Here is a 20,870-nt window from a genome sequence, read left to right on the forward strand (position 1 = left end):
AGTTATTTTAATATTACAAACAGACACTCCAAATTTTATTATATGTATAGATAGCTATGGTTAGTTATCCATTGTAATCTACATCGTCATTGGCAAATTAGATGTTATTTCCCCTGTAAGCCTATGTTCAATAACCTTGAAAATTACAATCAACAACACAATACATACATATATATGTTAAAGATATATATCTTGTATGCCATCGACCGGAAGAACACAAGAGGTTACGATAATGGCTCTGTAAAGATTTTTCCGTTAAGTAAACGTCACATGTCATTAATTATGAAACGGATTTCCAACGTGGATTAATTGTACTGACGTATAATAAGATATAAGCTGACATGGCCCAGTGGTTAGAACGCGTGCATCTTAACAGATACTTTCGGGTTCAAACTCGGTCAAGCACCACTATACATATATATACTTAATTTGTGTTTATAATTCATCTCGAGCTCGGCGGTGAAGAAACCTGCATGTGTCTAATTTCATCGAAATTCTGCCACGTGTGCATTCCACCATCAAGCGTCGGAACAGCGTGGTGATATATGTTCCAAACAATCTCCTTAATGGAAGAGGAGGCCTTAGCCCATCAGTGGGAAATTTATATGCTGTTACTATACGAAGATATGGTATATGGCTCAGAGGTTCGAATAACAACTGATGACGGCGAGGTCCAGGGTTTAATTTCCGGTCGAGTCGATATAGATTATCATTAGTTTTATATGTTGTCTTGGATCTGGGTGATCGTGGTTCCGTTGTAACTTCTGATTTTTCATAACACAAGTGCCTTATCTACTTATATAGGGATCAGAGTTATGTGAGTCCAAGTTAGGCATCAAAAACATCTTTATTTATTAATATAGATATTTATTAATAAAGTAAAATTCTGTAAACATCCCACTGCTGGACTAAACCGTCTTCTCCGTTGTTAAGAAAATATTTGTAAGTTATTCAACCAAACTGTTCTAAAACTGTCCAAAATTCAGCGGTGCTTGCCTGGGTTTGAACCTGCAATCATCGGTTAAGATGCACGCGTTCTAACCACTGAGCCATCTCTCTCATCGTTACTTTGGTTTATGTATATCACTGTAATATCTACTTTAAATGTATGCCTATTAAAATCAAATTCGCCTAGCACTGACGTATGAAAATTATATTTTGTAGTATCGATTTTATTATTACAGATTACCAGGTCTATGAACTGGTTTCAACTTTAATATCAACGTAGTGACGTCATCAATGACGTGTTATTGATGTTAGGAAATTCCACGTACAGTCCGCTAATAATCCACGGTTTAATGACGTAGTTATAGGTCACTAGCGATCCGCCCCGACTTCGCACGGCTGCAATACTGATACTAAATATACTACAGATTTTTTTATTTATGACATCACATTAGAAACTCTTAAACTTATCAGTGTTTCTTTACGATATTGTCCATGTATTATAGACAATTTTTTCTCTCGAATAACTCTATCGATTGAAAAAAACCCCATCAAAATCCGTGGCGTAATTTTAAAGATCTAAGCATACATAGGGACAGACAGCGGTAAGCGACTTTTTTCTATACTATGTATCATTACATTCGTTAAGTTTATTTATTAAACAGTAACTGTTTGTAATCAATTATTTAATTAATTAACTACAAACGGACATACACAATTAACACATTTAATTTCTGATTCTGAGTCAAGCAAAATTTTTTTTTTAATTTATAAACAGTTTTGTTAACCAACATTTATATATTAACACAATTTGTATGTTAATATATTAATTATGACTAAAAAGCATGCGGAGAAGATGAGGCCCGATTTTATCTCAATATTTCTTATTTAACTTGCTTTTTATGGCCGTTCAAGGTTTAAGTAAGAATCAATTTAATAAATCACAGTTGGGTAGCATAAGAAAGCGATGAGAGTGACAGGGTACCACCGGTTTTAGTGGATATATGGACACCCTAATCATCCTGGTCACCAACATCTTACCCGTTTACCCACGTAGTGTGGAAGAAATGTACAATAGGTTAAACCAGTGTCTTTATATCCAGGAAGGTCTATTAATATTCTTTGTTTGATCGGGAGAGATTATCAGAACATCTCAGGCGATTTGACATCCGTGGTCGAGTAGTAAGTACACCGGTTTTCACGGGTACTCCACACCGAGGTTCCGGGTTCGAAGTGAAAAAAGTTTATTAGTTTTCTATATTGTCTTGGGTCTGGGTGTTTGTAGTGCCGTCGTTGCTTCTGATTTTCCACAACACAAGTGCTTTAGCTACTTACATTGGGATCAGAGTAATATGTGATGTTGTCCAGTATTTATTTATAGTGTTTCCCGTGCATCGAAAGCCTAATCTATTTAATTCTAGAATGAACACAAAAAAGAATAGTGAAACCATTTTTCTAATAAAAACTTCTCAATAAAATCCGCATTCCGATGTCACAAATTCTCTTCGTATATGTTCAAATTAAAATTCAGAATCCTACGCATATGATTCCTAAAGCTTATTTATAAATTATTCAATTTAATAAATGCTAAGTTACTAATAAAAAAAAAACAAAACAATCTGACATTCTTATAGAACCTGCTCTTATAATTAATTTAATAAATTACGTCATGTATTGATAGAATATTGTACAACGTAAGAATCTGCATATAAATTTAGAATGTGCGATGAAAGATGCGATAGAGGGAAGGAAAGAGAGAGATGCAAGAACGGGTAATTGTTTGGTGAAACGAACTTCGTTGAGTCTGGGATTTTTTCGAACAGCACTGGATCTGGAGTGTTAAGGACAACATAGAGAACAATACCCCTTAAAGTAAAAAGTAAAGTATAGTAACAGCCCGTAAATTTCACACTACTGAGCTAAGGCCTCCTCTTCCATTAAAGGGTTAGAAACATATTCCACTATGTTGATCCAATGCGGGTTTGTGGAATGCACATGTGGCAGAATTTCGACGAAATTAGACACATGCGGGTTTCCTCACGATGTTTTCCTTCACCGCCGAGCACGAGATGAATTATAAACACAAATTAAGAACATATATATATAGTGGTGCTTCCCTGGGTTTGAACCCGAAATCATCGGTTAAGATGCATGCGTTCTAACCACTGGGTTATCTCAGCTCTAAATAACAATACCCCTTAATTTTTCTAAATAAATTTACAAAGAAAATCTCTATATTATTCTTATTTATGTCATTATTAGTTGTTTCCCGCGGCTTCTATTTATGGATGTTGGTTGTCATGTGCTAGGCAAAAAAAGTAGCCTATGTTGCCTTGGAGTTCAAATTTGCTTCATACCTATTTTGGTTCAGCGGTTTCGTAGCGAAAGAACAACAGGCAGACAGACAGAGTTACTTTCACATTTACAATATTAGTATATATTATTAAGGTTCAAGCGAAATACTAAACGCACTTTTTGATGGTATAGGTTGTCCGACGAGCATATGGGCCACCTGATGGAAAGTGGTCACCATCACCCATAGACAATAACGATGTAAGAAATATTAACCATTCCTTACATCTTCAATGCGCCACCAACCTTGGGAACTAAGATGTTATGTCCCTTGTGCCTGTAGTTACGCTGGCTCACTCACCCTTCAAACCAATTTTAATTTTGTCGAGATGTTTTTTCCAGTTCTGTTTGAACAAGTGAATTTTTGACCACAGATAAATATTTCTGAAGTAAAACTTGCTAATAACAAATCTCTGAAGTATGTGATCTGAAATTACAAACGAGAACTTACGACAAAGGCGTCCAGGCTTGTCGGAAGTGATATCAAAGGCAGGATTTCCGCATTGGCTATTAATTTTGAAATGTCAAATCAGCGCTACAAAAGTCACAACAAGGAACTAACTCAATTATAAAAGATAGTCACTACATATTATAAAACAAAGACCCCGCGTCTGTCTGTTTGTATTTTCACGTAAAACTCCAAAACTACTGAACGGATTTTCATGCGGTTTGCACCAATAGACGTAGGGATTCGTAAGGAAGGTTAAGGTATAATTTATTAAGGATTTATGTAAATAAATTGAAATAGAACGACAATTGTTAGACATGTCGGAAAAGAAAGAAAAAAAGGTATAAAAAAGTCTTATGCCCACTCGTGCGAAGCCGGGACGGGCCGCTAGCATGATTAAATTTTTAAAATTAATCATCATCGAATTTATTACATATATCGTCTTTCTCACTTCTTTATATACTCGTATGTATATTGTAGTACTAGGAGGCCGATAGAGCTTTCCTGATGTCTAGATACTGATCATATGCTACACCGGAAGACATATTTACCTTAATAACATTTCAGGCATATGTTTACAAGATTTACATGCAAATTCAATCAAAATAATCATAGATGACAGAAAACTAGATGGCAAAGTGCCTTAACAACGTTATCCTTAAATAATTTATCAAACAATATACATATATATTTGGATTACGCCACTGGTTCATATTAAACTAGATAGTTTGAACGGCGTACTGCTAGTTTATCTATTCTGTATATTTAATCATCTAAAAGATTATTCGGTGTACGTAACCCTCAAAAAATCTTGGGACAATAATTCTCCGATTGGAAATACCGCTGTGCTTTGAGCACAGACGCCCGTGTGGAGGTGGGGGACAGCGGACACATTTTTGGGTTACCAGGTCTTCCCTACTCAAGAAGTTCAGGTATATTGAGCAAAGTTCTGTAAAATTATTGAAAATGGCCCAGTATTTAGAATACGTACATCTTAACCCATCTATGCGGATTCAAAACCATGATAGCACCACTGGATTTTCATGTACTAAAATTTGTGTCGAAGAACGAAAACAACGTGAGGAAATCTGCATGTGTCTAATTTCAACGAAATTCTGCTACCTGTGTACCCCAACCGCATTGGCGCAGCGTGATTGAATATGTTCCAAGCCATCTCCTTGGAAGAGGCCTTAACCCAGTAGTGGGCTCATTTCTTTGGATTGGAATTGCGACTGGACAGGGAAATTATGGGAATTTTAGCCAAGATTCATTTTTATTTATATTTAAATAAGGCGTCAGCAAACAAACAATTATTACGTATCGAGTTCGAGATAATTTTCAAAGCTCATATTTAATCCTCGTTACCATTCCAAAATTGCACTAACTGATAAATCAAATATGTAAACGAAACTGTGTTTGTGTTTATTTTAAATATGACATCATATCATGGCTTTGTGTTATATATATACGGAAATAATAAAATCGGGTTTTCGTCTGTGTTTTGATTCTAAAAATAACTGCTTGGTTTTAAGTTGCCGTAACCAAAATATCCAATATAGCATATATTATTTGTTAATATTATTATTTACGATTTTCCGAAAACAAAATGATGTTTCTTTAAATAATTATCTTTGCTTGGTGTCGGATTATATATTAGGCAGAACAACTGCCTAGGGAGGTGGGACTTCCGATGGGGACCCTAGACAAAAATTGGGGATAATGGATTTGTTTTAGTTAAATACCATACATTTATATTTATTTAAGTAGAATGCTGGTATATCTTCGTAATATAAAAAAAAGTATTAATCAAATGCTTTATGTTTCAAAAACACATTTCAGGTTATTATAAAATGGTAAAGGAACTGACCAGACATGGTACACGGCCAATCCGATCCTTTTACTACCTGAATGAGTAATTATTCTAAAATTTTCGACACAAACGGACATCCACGCACGCAAGTCGAGGTTATAGCTAGTATTGAATAAATTACTTCATATACATCGACATATGACGTATAAAGAGGTAAGCAAAGTGTGTTGATTTTGTAGCTTGTAGGGTTCCGTATATTTAAAGGAAAAACGATCGATCACTTCCTTGACAGTTTGCTCGCATGTTCATCAGCAGACTGTCTCAGGAACGCATATAACAAATAAAATAATAAATAATAAATATGAGACAACATCACATACATTACTCTGATCCCAATGTAAGTAGCTGAAGCACTTGTGTTATGGTAATCAGGAGTAACGACGGTACCACAAACACCCAGACCCAAGACACCATAGAAAACTAATGATAATCTATATCGACTCGGCCGGGAATTGAACCCGGGAACTCGGAGTGGCGTACCCTTAAAAACCGGTGTACACACCACTCGACCACGGAGGTCGTCACAAAAAACCTGTAAATTACCCACTGCTGGGCTAAGGCCTCCTTTCCCATTGGGGAGAAGTTTTGGAACATATTTCACCACGCTATTCCGATGCGGGTCGGTGGAATTTGTATGGGATTAGACACATGCAGGTTTCCTCACGATGTTTTCCTTGACCGCCAAGCTCGAGATTAATTGTAAGCTCAAATTAAGTACACGAATATTCAGTGGTGCTTGCCTGGGTTTACCGCAATCATCGGTTAAGATGCACGCGTTCTAACCACTGGGCCATCTCGGCAGGAAGCTGTGGAAAACTCCACTCCTCGTGGGCGCAATCAAAAAAATTAGCTGTTTATGTGATATTTCCTGTAAATTCGCAAAGAGAATCAAAAGCTATAAGGTTCTTCTGTTGACCTTGAATCTTAATTTTGTCAAGAAGCAATATGTAGTACAAGTATCTTTAAGTGGTACGGAACCCTCAGCGTGCGAGTCTAAAGCGCACTTGCATAGTTTTCTTTACATTTAGCATGAAGGAATATCTTGTAGCACTAAAAGTATCTATGTCTGGTGGTACGGAACCCTCAGTGCGCGAGTCTAAAACGCACTTGCCTGGTTTTTTACTAACAAACTACAAAATAAACATACTTTATTGAAGTAGGCTCTTATAAGCACTGTTTAATCATCATTTTACGAGGTGGAATCTTGGTGTAATTTACACTACGAACGTGGTGCTTTAAATTAAATATGACTATTCTATTGGGTTATTTTTATGGCAGAGGTAATCAGCGTTTGGACCATCTGTTGGTCAGTGGTCACCGTCTAACGCCAATACATCACCAATCTTGGGGTTAAGATATAGGCTTTGTGCCTGTAGTTACATTAGCTCCTGCCCTTAAGCCGTAATGTAGCAATGAGAAGTACTGTTATGGTACTGTAGTATACGCCAAGTTCCCGATTCCGCAAAGTCAATAAAACCTTCTTGGGGCAAGGTATCCGTTTCTATAATATAATAAAGGAATCAAAGAAGTCAAAGGATTTTTTTGTTTGATGCGGTTTTTTTTTAATAGGTAGAGTGATTCAAAATAAAGTGTTATGTATAATACACGCATAATATAGTAGATAAACACTAATAATATTAGAGGTTTCTAAAGTGATGTCGTAAATAAATATATTCTTTTGCGATTACATTATAAACTCTGGCTGAATCCTACTAGATAGATTGAAATAATATTTCGTTAGTATTATATAAGAATATTTTGATTCAGTCGTTCATGATTGACGAAAAATACGTATACGTTACTACGCCCTACGTGGTAGGGCTTTGTGCTAGTCCGTCTGGGTAGGTACCACCCACTCATCAGTTATTCTTCCGCCAAATAACAGTAGTCAGTATTGTTGTGTTCCGATTTGAAGGGCGAGTGAGCCAGTGTAACTACAGGCACAAGGGACATAACATCTTAGTTCCCAAGGTTGGTGACACATTGACGATATAAGGAATAGTTAATATTTCTTACAGCGTCTATGGGTGATGGTGACCATCAGGTGTCCCATATGCTTGTCCAACCTATACCATAAAAAAAAGTGGCCTACAGTGAGTTTTTTCTTCAAATTAATAGGATGTGATCGAATCACTTAATGTTAAGCAATTCTGAAGGTTATAGTTTGATGAATGGATAAAAAAGCAGTTGCCTAACGAGCGATGTGTGTCATGACCACTGTTTATGTAATACGAGTTCTGGGAACCATTTTGCACAATTTTCTTTTTTTTTAATTTAACGTGTAATCGCTGTGAACACTCACGGTGCCAATTGTACTGAATATTCATAAAGTAACAAGCTTCCGGAAGTCAATACACGCATTCTTTATCAACATTTGTATCGCACGTTGCTCGACCTTTTCAAACGACTTCAAAAAGGAGGAGGTTATCAATTCGTCTGTATTTTTTTTTTATGTTTGTTACCTCATAACTTTTCACTGGGTGGACCGATTTTGATAAAAAATTTTTTGTTTGATAGGTAGTTTTCTTGGCTGACACCGACTCCAAATATAGCAATAATTATAACTACATTATATAATCGTAAATAGACTTTTAAGTAGTCTAATATTTTTCATTTCATTTTACTTAGGAGGACTCTAAAAATATGTTCAATACGCAATTATTTTAATTACTTTTTAGTGTATATTCATTTGTTTTAAAATGGTGTTTTGGATGAAGTCGGTTTTTCTTTTTGTTAAAATTTTTATTCATCAAAAAAATAATTATTAAATTTTAAATCGACGGAACTACTAAACCTTCTCCTCAATGGAAGAGATGGTATACCTATATACTCGTCTACCAACCTATTCCATAAAAAAAAAACTTAATTATTATTTCAGTTAGTAAATACGGGATATTTTCCCTGTTTTTTTTTTATATTTAGTTGGTGGAGCTCGATATTTCGACATAATCTACGAATGTCTTGTTCACGAGACTGAAGTTTGCGGGTAGATGTTGATAATGTTAGAAGTGTCCGTATCGGACTACCTCCTTTCTCGTACGTTTTCTGCGTAAACACCGGTCACCACTACTATTGTCACTTTCACCCCTACCATTGTCACTAGTTATATTTATTTCACGTAAGTATCCCGTATTTTAATAACTGTAATAATAAAAATTTCCATGTTAATTTGTAATCTCACTTAAATATTGCTACAAAGATATTCTTATTGTATGGTATGACTGGATGGCTTATATGAATAGGCTATTTGACTGGTTTTGTAAAATCCATTTTATATTATTTAGTAGAGGTTAAGGAACCCAGTAAAAGTTGTTTTTTTTTTTAATTTCTAGTACATATTTGCCGAAAAATATCATATTAAAAATTCCATATTTAAATAACGCTACTTGGACAATATGGCGCTGCAATGGGGTCGGTGACGTGACTTTGCTGTATTTTAATTTGTGGTATATATAGTAGAAAAGCAAGGTTTACAAGAAAGTGACTTCATCCTAAGCCCGGCCAATCAGGAGCGTTTTGTGTCACGTGACAAACGTTTGAAAAAATGCATTTTTATTTATTGATTTTTGAATAAATTAAGTATTACTTTCAAGTTTCGTTAGTAAATAGCCATTTTTAAACTCATAATATACACTGATTACAATAATTCACAATTTATTTTTCGCATTGTCAAATAGCCTATTCTTTATTATAGTTATTCTCGCATAGCACGGTTGTTTCACAATCGTTAATGCAAAGATCATCGAGTTAGTTTCTAAGAAGTCGTCATTGCATTTTTTTTAAATACTTTAGTGCACAACACATCAATTAGAGATACACAAAACTTAACCTTTTTGAAGAGTTTCAAATGACAGAAGTAAAATTAAAAAAAAGCGTTCGAAATGTGTACAATCTTTACATACATCTGTATGTGTACACGGTGCATATACCAAAATAACATATTTTACAATTTTTGTATGTCTGTCTATCTCTTTGTTCCGGCTAATCTCTGGAACGGCTGGACCGATTTTGACGGAACTTTCACTGGCAGATAACTGATGTAATAGTAAGTAACTTAGGCTACAATTATTTTTTGTTTGTTAAATTCAAACGCGTACAAGGTCACGGGCATAGCTAGTTGTAAACATAAGTAAACTATCAAAATAGGGAAGGGCACTAAGGGATACTATTAATAAGTGATTAGGTACATTCAAGAAACAAAAAATAAATAAATGGTGCGCAAAGCCGGTCTTATCGCTTATAGGGATCTCTTACAGACTTTTGGTGATAGAAGTTTAGAACGAAAACTGGTAAAATACGACACAACTTAAATTAGCATCGGCAAACCAATAGAAATAGCTCCCTATCGCGCCATTCGACGCTATTCGTCGCTATAGATTCTCGCGTCAGTTCAACCCGTGAAAGCAAGTGCATGTAAATCGACATGTCAAATTGACGAATATATTAGGCCATATAACATTACAAGTTACGTTTGTGTAATGATCATATGAGAAATAAATACTGATAATTTGGGGTAGCGTACTTAATTCGAATGTGATCGGTTTTACGATTTTTCCGATGCTACATCTAAGTTGTGTCGTACTATAAGTGCAGATAAAAATAGTAGATAATAACTATGAATCTAGTGAGATACCAGAAAGACTATTGAACATTGTCACGTGAAACATTTATAGTCTGTGAAACTTTTTAATTAGAACCAAACCCAATATACAAGGTTGACCCATAAATAATTCCACGTACAATATTAATTAATTTAATTAGACAGCTATAATAACTTCTCAAACCTATTACAGATTATAAATACATGTCCAATTGAAATATCAATAACGCAATGGTTTGCGGACCAAATTGTAATGTAAATTTAGGTTATGGGTTCAAATCGTCTACTTATATGCCTTCAAAATTAATTTGAGTCAAGTCGTGATAGAGTCGAGATGGCCCAGTGGTTAGAACGCGTGCATCTTAACCGATGATTGCGGATTCAAACCCAGAAAAGCACCGCTGTTTCATGTGCTTAATTTGTCTTTATAATTCATCTCGTGCTCAGCGGTGAAGGAAAACATCGTGAGGAAACCTACATGTGACAAATTTCATAGAAATTCTGCCACATGTGTATTCCACCAACCCGCATTGGAAAAGCGTGGTGGAATATGTTCCAAACCTTCTCCTCAAAGGGAGAGGAGGCCTTTAGCCCAACAGTGGGAATTTACAGGCTTGTTGTTGTTGAAGTCGTGACATTGCCGATATAATCTGTGCCTTTTTGGCATTAATAAAAAAAAAAACTGTTATGTAAAATGTCATTCAATCGAATCTGACTTGGGCTATTATCCACACTCTAAAAAGGAGTAATAAGCTTAAAAGGAGGGAAAAATGGGTATATTAGTAATTCCTTAATTAAAATCAAAATCAAAATAAACTTTATTCAGGTAGGCATTTACAAGCACTTTTGAATCGTCATTTAACAATTATGTGAAGCTACCACCGGTTCGGAAAGTAGATTCCAACGAGAAGAACCGGCAAGAAACTCAGTAGTTCCTCTTTTTTAACATTTAAAAATACAAAGTCATGTTAGTTAAATACAATTATTTAAATTAATATATCCTGCTTGGAAGTCAACAGGTATTCTATCTAATTTGGAGTATTGCCACTATTATTAAAAAAAAATGCAATATTATGTTCTCTGTTAACACATCAATTACAGATAAACAAAATATATATTTTTAAAAGGACAAATGACTAGAGTCAAATTAAAAAAAATGGAAAGTGTATAAAGATTACAATTTTATATATAAGAAAACTAACAAAATAGTAAATTAAATCAACAAATACTTTTAGGTTGAAAACAAATGATTTGCAACTGTATTATATTTTAAATTTTAATCCACCAGTCATATATCGATAGCCGCCATTTTGTTGAAAATTCTTAACTGATTCATGAACTCAAATATTTCAAATTAAAATATTGTCGATTAATAATAATAATATTTATAAACAAAACTATCGCTTGATATAAATTTTAGTGAATGGCGAGCTTTATGATTTAAAGCCAACATAGACGCCATCCGTTATTGTCGGTTACATATGAAGAATTTATTGAGTCGTTTATTAACTGTCCACTCACGTCTCCTTGTGTTTATACATGTACATACAGATGTATGTTTGTTGTTATAATATAAATAACTATATATTATATAGACGTTAATTTATAATCGGAACTAATATATTTTATCTATATTTTGAAGTTCTGAGAGTTCTAAATTCAAATTTTGTGGCTAGATTCTATATGCCTGTGCTTGAGGCAGTGTGTTTTAAGGTACAATAAATTACATATAATTTATTGTACCTTAAAACACATGTACGTATATCTTATTAAGAAATAAGATTAATCTAGCTTGATAAAATAGTATGGAATTGTATATAGTGCAATTTTGAAAGGTAATAAGTTGAAATAACGTTCGAGCGAATTCGTTCCTTACGAACGACTTATCGATACGAGATTTAATTGTTATAGTTGCTTGGTGCATTGTGCACATCTTGGTAGGTAACACACTGTCACACACTTAGTCGGTTGCACGTTGGGGGTGAAAGGAATGTTTAATATTTAGGATATTTATAATTATTTCTAATAGAAAAAAAATGTTAGTATTCTATGTTTTCTTGGGTCTGGGTGTTTGTGGTACCGTACTTCCGATGTTCCATAACACAAGTGCTTTAGCTACTTACATTGGGATCAGAGTAATGTATGTGATGTTGTCCAATATTTATTTATTATTATATTCATCCATTAAAACAGTCCAGTAGTTTATGGTCAAGGTATGACGGTTTCGCAACAATATTACGAAAGATTAATGTACAGACACACCCACCGTCAAAGTGTGATTCATTTTGTAAAGAGGGTCAGCATAAAAATGGAAATTATTTTTAATTTTTAACCCTTTTGAAATTCTGTGATCAGCTGTGTACATCTTTTATACAATAATCCCAGTCTCTATACTTAACTTATTATCACTCTATCGTAACCATATATTATGAGAATAAGATATAGGTCTGCCAGTGGAAACATACTACCCCTATTCGCAAAGCGTTTATAATAACTAAGGTAATTTATTATTGAGATATATTTTTAAACTGAAATATATTGATGTGAGGCTTCATATATAGCTCAACCAATAGAAAAAAATTATGCCTCAAATTTTGACAAATTTACACCTAGGCTCTGAGTCAGAACCTACTCGGACTATGTGGCAAACCTCTCCTGGGTAGTTGTTGTATAATTACCAACATTGAGTTCTTAGGCTTGTTTAGTTATTATTTAGACTATACACAGTTTATGAGCCTTCTCAAATATAAAAATAAAATAAATATGAGACAAGATCACATACATTAGTCTAATCCCAATGTAAGTAGCTAAAGCACTTGTGTTATGGAAAATCAAAAGTAACGACGGTACCACAAACACCCAAAGTCAAGACAACATAGAAAAGTAATGATAATCTACATCGATTCTGCCGGGTATCGAACCCGGGACCTCAGAGTGGCGTACCCATGAAAACCGGTGTATATGATTTAGACATAGACAATATTACTTATTTTTGATAATATTAATACTAGCAACCCGCCCCGACTTCGCAATTACAGACACTACAGATTTTTTCTTGTTTCTTATACATTATAAAGTACTATATTTATGTTCTACGCAACACTGTGTACGTACATATAAGTGTTAGAGTAACATATCATTACAGGCGTAGTGTGTGTTGCACGGAATTTTATTCGTTCTTGACCCAGGGTCACGGTTTTTACTTTCTCGTACACTCGAAACGTTTGAGCAACAGGAAAAACCGAACGCTATAAGTGTAATTATATTGTCACACCGGAATATAACACAATAATTCCAAGTATATAGTTACTTATATGTTTATAGTTACTATATATTGAAGCTGAGATGGTCCAGTGGTGAACGCGTGCATCTTAACCGATGATTGCGGGTTCAAACCCAGGCAAGCACCACTTTATATATGTGCTTAATTTGTGTTATAATTCATCTCGTGCTCGGCGGTGAAGGAAAACATCTTGAGGAAACCTGCATGTGTCTAATTTAATCAAAATTCTGCCACATGTGCATTCCAACAACTCACATTGGAACAGCGTAGTGGAATATGTTCCAAACCCTCTCCTTAATGGAAGAGGAGGCCTTATCTCAGCAGTGGGAAATTTACAGGCTGTTACTTTACTTTACTTACTTTAGTATATATTTATGACGTAAACATTTATGTATATAAAAGTGAAATATCAATCAATGATTAATCACAAAAATTCTGAAACTATAACACATATTAACTTGAAATTTGCCAGGTAGGTTCCTTACAGGGCGTAGATATCTGCAAAGAATCGGATTTTACGAAACTAAGGGGGTAAAATGTATAAATAAAGTCGCATTTAACTGGTAATTGTATCTACAACAACAACGACATCAGCCTGTAAATTCCCAGTGCTGGGCTAAAGGCTTTCTCTCCCTTTGAAGAGAGCTTGGAACATATTCCACCACGCTGTTCCAATGCGGCTTGGTGGAATACACATGTGGCAGAATTTCTATGAAATTTGTGACATGCAGGTTTCCTCACGATGTTTTCCTTCACCACTTAGCATGAGATGAATTATAAAGACAAATTAAGCACATGAATCAACGGTGCTTGCCTGGGTTTGAACCCGCAATCATCGGTTAAGATGCACGCGTACTAACCACTGGGTCATATCGACTTAGCATACTCAATTGTATATATATTATGGCATATATAGTCAACGGGCTGAAGTCTCATCATATCCGGAATACGGAAGGCTTTGCAGGCTTTACAGGTGCATTGGCTTTTGAGAAATAAGTAGACTCTTAGACAGGTTAGGTATAGATACTCCTTTTTTAATAGGGTCTAAATTTAGTTGCGGATGGATCCTAAAATAGGTTAATTTTTCATTATTTTTTTGTATCTGTACACCTCCTTACTAGAGGATTTTTTTTAATTATGGTAACACTAAACAGCTGTCATCGAACGTAACCCAATGTCAGACGTTTTTATTTTGATTTCGAAGTTATTAAAGAAATATCATTCTTTTTAAAACGTACCTCACTCCCTACAATCCCACATAGGTAGAAACAGCGTCCAAGCTACATACCTTCTATCCGCTTGAAAGGCATTTATAGCTTTGATAGTCTATACTTATTATTATAAATAATAATGTACCTTTGCCTGTCCATTTGTTACATTTTGACAGCCAGACAACTGAACCAATTTTATAAACTTGGTATAAAGTAAGAGGTATTTATAGTACAACACAAATTAGATATAGCATCGGAAAATGCAATGGAATGAAAATAAAAACGATTACTGGCGATTTACACAACCAATAGAAGTAGCTTCCTATCGCGGCATTCGACGCTATTCGTTGCTATAGATTCACGCGTCAGACAAAGCAAGCATGTAAATCGACGCGTCAAATTGACGAATATATTAGGTCATATGATATTACAAGTTATTACGTTTGTGCAAAGATCATATTCGCGTGAGAAATAAATATTGATAATTTGGGAGAGCGTACTCAATTCGAATGTGATCGGTTTTACGAATTTTGCCGATGCGACATCTAAGTTGTGTCGTACTATACCTTAATGCTAAAAAAGAAAGGCTAAAACACGGGCGAAGCAGCGGATGCCAACTAGTTTTCAATAATTGAAATAACAAATCGTATTATAACAGTACTAGCGACCGGCCCCGGCTTCGGATGTAATGCTGATACTAAATATACAACAGATTTTACTTACTTACGACATCACATTAGAAACTTATAAAATTATCAATGTTTCTTTACTATATTGTTTATGTGTTATATACAAAAACTATCCTCTCGAATCACTCTATCTATTAAAAAAAACCGCATCAAAATCCGTAGCTTAGTTTTAAAGATTTAAGCATACATATAGGGACAGAAAAAGCGACTTTATTTTATACTATGTAGTGATGACTATGATGATATCCAGTGATATTGTAATAAACAGATATGTTATACCCATACTAAACAATAGAAAAAAGTGTGCCGCGCCGGGGACTGTTTATTTTACTTTTAGTTACAAGTAAAAAGGATAGCTTGATAAGAACAATAAGTAAAAGGGATAACTAGATGTTTTTATACGTATTACTGGTATAATTATAATGAAAACGACTAAAGGCAAACGTCCCAATTTTGACGTTTTCTAGTCTTCACTTTGCGCATTAATGAATATATCTGTTTACCAGTAGTAAAAAAAAGCATCAGTAATGTCAAATCGCAAACGTTTACTTAATCTGTTACAATTTACGAAATGAAACATTGAGTGAGTACAAATTTTTCCATCATTACGTAAACAACAATTATAATTGTTATGGAATGGCAGCAAATTTAATTGCTATCTTTATGTAATTGCATAATTAATTCTATTGATACAATATTCTAACGAGGTAGCTACGGTTTTAAAGATAATATTAAATTGTTTTTTTTTTATGTATGGCAACATTCATGATAGTGACTATTAGCTGTTTTGGTGATATATTAAACATACATCTATGCAGAACACTTCTTCACTACATAGTGTAAAACAAAGTCGCTTTCTCTGTCCCTATATCCATTTGTGTGTATGCTTAAATCTTTTGAAACTACGCAACGAATTTTGATGCGTTTTTTTTTAATAAAGTGATTTGAGAGGAAAGTTTTTGTATATAAAGTAACAGCCTGTAAATTTCCCACTGCTGGGATAAGACCTCCTCTTCCATTAAGGAGAGGGTTTGGAACATATTCCACCACGCTATTCCAATTTTGGAAAAAGCGTGCATGCATTTATCATATAATCTTCCAAATACCCATTTCCTAATTAAAAATATTTGACAGTAAACCACTATGAGACTACTTTTAAACAATATTCATAGTGGAACTATCATATTATAAAGTTAAACCTTACCATTCATATTCAATGGAATTTTCTAATTGCTCTGTAATATCATGCAATAGAAACAGATCTTGATAAATATATCATTATTTTCATTTATTCAAAAGAACATAATAAATTACTAATATTCATATTGACCCTTCCAAGAAACTTAAAAGGGGTGACGAAGCCTTAGGTTCAGTACATCGCTCGGCAGCCTTTAAACTTTTGCTTTGTTGATGATACAATAAAAGAAAATGAGAGGTTCAAAACTAGTTTAGCTCTGACATCAATTATATAAATAAATATAATTATATTAAAAGATAAAACAAAAGAAAAGTGCAACTAATACTATATGTAAACAAAATAATAACAAACGTTACAAATAATCCCGATACAACGCTAGTATAACCGAAAAAACAAAACAGTTTAATTCAAAATTAAAAAAAAATACTTTTTGACCAAAGAGTTTTATTATGTTAAATAAAAGATTACCATCTAACACACACAGACTATACTTAGTATTTATAAAGCCGAAAGTTTATTTATTTGTTTTATTGATCTAATTTGATTGTATATATTACATATTATATATGGTTTTATTTATGATGCCCATTCTAAATTTTCATAATTGTATAATTAGTATCAATAGAAAATCAGCCGATGTATGTATTATTGTTTATTATTATTACTATATAATGTATTTCATTGTTTGTTGGTTTGAAATAAAATTAAAAAAGAAATGTCTTTTTAATCTAAGAACGTTGACAGATGTCTCGTATTGGCGGGAAAATGGATCAATATATAATTTTCATTACATCAATTGAAACATTGAACTACGAAAGATTTTAAATCTAAGTTACTAACATTATATTGTTGTATACTAGCGATCCGCTCGGCTTCGCCCGCGTCGAATACTAATACTAAATATACTACAAAATTTGTTTATTTGCCACATCACATTAGAAACTTCTAAAATTATCAGTGTTTCTTTAATATATTGTCCATGTATTATATACCAAAACCTTCCTTTCGAATCACTCTATCTATTGAAAAAAACGGCATCAAAATCCGTTGCGTAATTTTAAAGATCTAAGAATACATAGGGACAGACAGCGGTAAGCGACTTTTTTTTATACTATGTAATGATAATTAAATATATAAAATTTAAATATATGTTAAGATAGATAAGAGATATGATACATCATATTTTTTTATAGATATAACACATTGACACAAATTCATATTTCGTTTTTTTTTTTTTTTTTTTTAATTTTAGAGTCGAATTAAGCATTTGTAATTTCTAATCTGTGGTCATTAAATTGTTCATTATGAAATATACTCATTGCTTGTTAACTATGTAATGCAATTAAAATGCATTTTTCGTGTAATTTGAGAAATACGACGCTAATTAAACGAATTACATTTGAATTTGTTAAAAAATTTAATTTTTGATAATAATACGTAGATAACGAACGAACCTATAAAAAATTTGAGTGTCTGTTTGTAATATTAAAATAACTAGCGTTTTACTAAATTCGGTACATATACTTAACTAATGTTTTATTTTTTATTTTATTTTAAGAGACAGGCTCTTTGTTTGTTCCGGCTAATATCTAGAATGACAAAACCGATTTTAATGGAACTTGCACTAGTAGATAGTTCTAATAAGTAATAAATTGTAGTAAAATCTACAAACCGATAAATAAGATTTTTTTATTTAACACCTGCTATATAACTACATCCTGAACTGGTGGTAGATTCACTAAAAAGCCTACACGAATACAGTTTATTTTGATTTTGTTACATCCTTTGTGCTTGTAGTTAAAAATCAAAACAAAATATACTTTATTCGAGTAGGCTTTTACAAGCACTTTTGAATCGTCATTTTACAATTAAGTGAAGCTACCACCGGTTCGGAAAGTAGATTCTATAGAGAAGAACCGGAAAGAAACTCAGTAGTATCTTCGACATTTAAAGACACAGTCATGTTAGTTAAAAACACAGACTCCTTTTAAAATGGATCGACAATTTTGATTAGTATTGTTTGACGCTAAGATATCCTTTATAAATTATTTCGTATTGCATACAATTCAATTAATCAATAATTTATTGAATATTGTATTCCCACGAAATTAAACACTTAATCAATTCAAATTAAATTCAAATATTCTTTTACGAGTTTTCGATCGCAACGTACACAGACAGACTTAGAAAGATTAAGATTATTTATTACTAGCTGTGCCCGCGAGCTTGTACGCGATTAAGAAAATAAAATTTTATTATAATAATAAAATTTGTAGCCTAAGTTACTCCTTATTATATCAGCTATCTGCCAGTGAGACTCCCGTCAAAATCGATCCAGTCGTTCCCGAGATAAACCGGAACAAACAGACAGACAAATATTGTAAAAATTGTTAATTTGGTATATTCACCGTGTATACATATGCATTGAATTAAATTGGGCTATTTTAATATTACAAACAGACACTCCAATTTTATTATATGTAGAAGATGATGGAAACTGAGAAACCAAGTGATTTTTTTGAAAAAGTACTCTTTTATTGAGCTGAGATGGCCCAGTGGTTAGAACGCGTGCATCTTAACCGATGATTGCCGGTTCATACCCAGGCAAGCACCACTATATATATGTGCTTAATTTGTGTTTATAATTCACCTCGCACTCGGCGGTGAAATAAAACATCGTGAGGAAACTTGCATGTCACTAATTATGACAAATGACACTCAAATTTTATTATATTTATATAGAATAGAACCGGTAACTAAGTTCGTTTTTTACTTATTTCCAACATGGCCTTGAGGTTCTATGGTCAAGTTAGTGGCGTATAAATTCGTGGCTCAACTTATTGTTAATCCGAGTCCAAAATATTGTAACATACGTTTGCGTAAGAAAGTGACCTGCCTTGGAACCATCGCTGAGGAAGTTTGGGCGATTGTGACTGTATTATTAATATTAATAATACAATTGTTATTAATCATTATTAATATTTTTATAACTAAATATGTAAACGTATAGCAAACACTATTTAAAACATTTAAATGTATATATTTTGAAAATTGAAGATTTAATTACTTTTAAAGTAAATGGGTATACTTCTGATGAGTTAGATAATTATTTGGATTTAATAGATAAAAGATAGATAAAAATTATGCATTGCAATTATGTTTATAAGTAAACAATACATACATACATATGAAATGAGTCATAAACGAACAGTGAAACGTCATATGGAATAGTTCACAAACCAATAAATTAAAAATAATTAAGTATCCTTTGAAGACGTCATATAAAAAAAATAGTCTAATAACTCAATATTTATAACTAAAAAATTACTAAACCAAAATTCATTACACTTATATCAAATGATATAAGTGTAATGAATTTTGGTTCGCACGCTTCAAATAAGGTTTTAATATATAATATTATTTTATAAGTAATAAGAATAATTAATGGTTGTTTTATAAGAATATTTAATATTATCACTCGTTTGGTCCTTTCGACCCGACTCCGTATTTCGCAACATCCCAATCAACTTAAACTTATTCACATACATTTTTTTTTTAAATTATTAATAACAAAATATTTTGTTTACGCAATTTTCAGGGTCAACTTTTTATATGTACCCTCGATACGCATTTATTTATCATATCGATAATCGATTTGTTTTAAGAATAATATTAGATTTTAATTTAATAAATAACACTTGTTAATTTTAAGCCTTATAAATTAACACCTTTGCCTAAAATCACATTGAAATTTAAAAAATAATTAAGTAAATTTAAATTTCGAATTAAAAAACTCACCTATTTAAACTGAACTTAAAACACAACACTCACTAAACTCGTTAAAACTCAATTAAATCAACTCAGTACCGTCACTCAACTGCAATTCACCGCGTCTGAACGTCGAATGAGCGATACAACTCTATTGTAAGATTACTCCTATATACTGGCGAGTATAATCAGTCAAAGTGACCTCCGTATATATAATTAAGTCTGTATTTCCATCTGTTTGTAAATACGTATTTAAACATATTTAGTTCAAAACGACTTCTAATTTATTTTATTTCTTAATATTGTAAGCTTTTTTTATAGAATAGGTTGGCGGACGAGCATATGAGCCAGCTGATGGTAAGTGGTCACCATCACCGATAGACAATGACGCTGTTAATATTAATTATTCCTTACATCGTCAATGTACCACCAACCTTGGGAACTAAGATGTTATGTACCTTGTGCCTGTAGTTACACTGGCTCACTAACCCTTCAAACCGGAACAC

The 20,870-nt window shown here is 33.1% G+C and overlaps 1 protein-coding gene across 1 annotated transcript in view; it reads right to left on the reverse strand.

The window, feature by feature from the left end:
• Window positions 1-20,527, reverse strand: part of LOC124542020 (putative fatty acyl-CoA reductase CG5065) — a 42,120-nt gene extending 21,593 nt beyond the window's left edge. The window contains exon 1 of the mRNA XM_047119977.1: window positions 20,395-20,527. The gene's annotated coding sequence lies outside the window, so the exon portion shown is untranslated. The remainder of the gene's footprint in view (window positions 1-20,394) is intronic.
• Window positions 20,528-20,870: the final 343 nt, after the last annotated feature.

The sequence above is a fragment of the Vanessa cardui genome, chromosome 29 (genome assembly GCF_905220365.1).
Source record: "Vanessa cardui chromosome 29, ilVanCard2.1, whole genome shotgun sequence".
Classification (NCBI taxonomy): domain Eukaryota; kingdom Metazoa; phylum Arthropoda; class Insecta; order Lepidoptera; family Nymphalidae; genus Vanessa; species Vanessa cardui.